The sequence below is a fragment of the Chenopodium album genome, chromosome 6, assembly GCF_948465745.1.
Source record: "Chenopodium album chromosome 6, dcCheAlbu1.1, whole genome shotgun sequence".
In the NCBI taxonomy this organism is placed as follows: Eukaryota; Viridiplantae; Streptophyta; class Magnoliopsida; order Caryophyllales; family Amaranthaceae; genus Chenopodium; species Chenopodium album.
This window is the reverse complement of record NC_137839.1, coordinates 60,199,334-60,200,568: the sequence shown is the minus strand read 5'-3', so window position 1 is coordinate 60,200,568 and position 1,235 is coordinate 60,199,334. Positions and strand designations below refer to the sequence as shown.

General features: G+C 45.3%; 1 pseudogene; it reads right to left on the bottom strand.

Annotated features, from left to right (window-relative positions):
- Positions 1-589: 589 nt before the first annotated feature.
- LOC145637676 (small nucleolar RNA R71) lies at positions 590-688 on the bottom strand (annotated as a pseudogene).
- Positions 689-1,235: the final 547 nt, after the last annotated feature.

Sequence of the window (1,235 nt, the reverse complement as noted above, 5' to 3'; positions counted from 1 at the left end):
AAGATTTTGTTTCTTTAGGCTACACTTGTAGCCGTGCTACTAATATTTTCATTGAGTTTTGCATGCATAGAGCTCGTGATCGATCCATTGTGCCTTTTAACCCGGAAATCGAAAGGACTCTCTCAAGGAGAAGAATAGCTAATCGATCTTTGGGGTATAGTTCTTCAAGTGAAGAAGAGATTGAAGAAGAACAAGGCATGGGAGAAAATCCAAGAGTGGCCTTGAAAGAGTTGGGAATACCCGGTGCATATAGGTTTGAGAGCGGCATAGCTCCACCTACAACACCGGCAAATGACTTCAAAATTTGGCCGGCCATGATTACCTTAATTGAGAGGAGGCAATATAGTGGGGCTAAGAATGAGAGTCCGTTGAATCATCTTAAAGAATTTGAGAAATATTGCAACACCATCAAAGTCAACGGAGTTTCTCAAGAGCTCATCCGCCTCAAATTGTTCCCCTTCTCTCTCATAGGCCGATCCTTAGAGTGGCTAGATAAAGAGGTGAAGCCCAACTCCTTAAGAACATGGGACGATGTTACAAAGGCCTTCTTGTCCCGCTTCTACCCTCAAAAGAAGACGGCGGAGGCAAGAGCCTTGATTCAAGGGTTCAAGCAAAAGCCAAATGAAAGCCTTTACGATACATGGGAGAGATACAAAGAGTATCAAAGGGAGTGCCCTCACCACGGAATCCCAACATACCAAGTGATCCAAATCTTCTATGGCGGCTTAAGTCCCCAAGGCAAGTCATGCCTTGATGGGGGGGCCGAGGGTCCTATCATGAACAAGACCGAAGAAGAAGTGGTGGACATTATTGAGGACGTGGTGACGTACTATAGAGATTGGCAAGATGGTGAGAGGGACTCTTCAAGCAAGCAGTCTTCATTGTACTTGGTGGACCATCTAAATGCGATCAACAACCTTTCCTCCCAAATGACAAACTTGGGAAAGGAGGTGACCGCAATCAAAGCCAAGTTGGAGAGCTCATCTTCTTCTCAATCTTCAAATCTTCCCTCCCAATTTAAGGGGAGAGGTACTCTTTCTAACTATCAACCCCCACCACATCCTACTCCACAAGATGATGCCCCTCCTCCTCCTTTACCCGCTCTCAAATTTTGGAACCGGTCTAAACAAGCCCCACTTTACAACAAAATGAAAGACCGGAAGTTTCGTGAGGATATGGCCAAACTAGGAATTGATAATGACCTTGACATCCTCCTAAACAACCTCGGCCTAGAT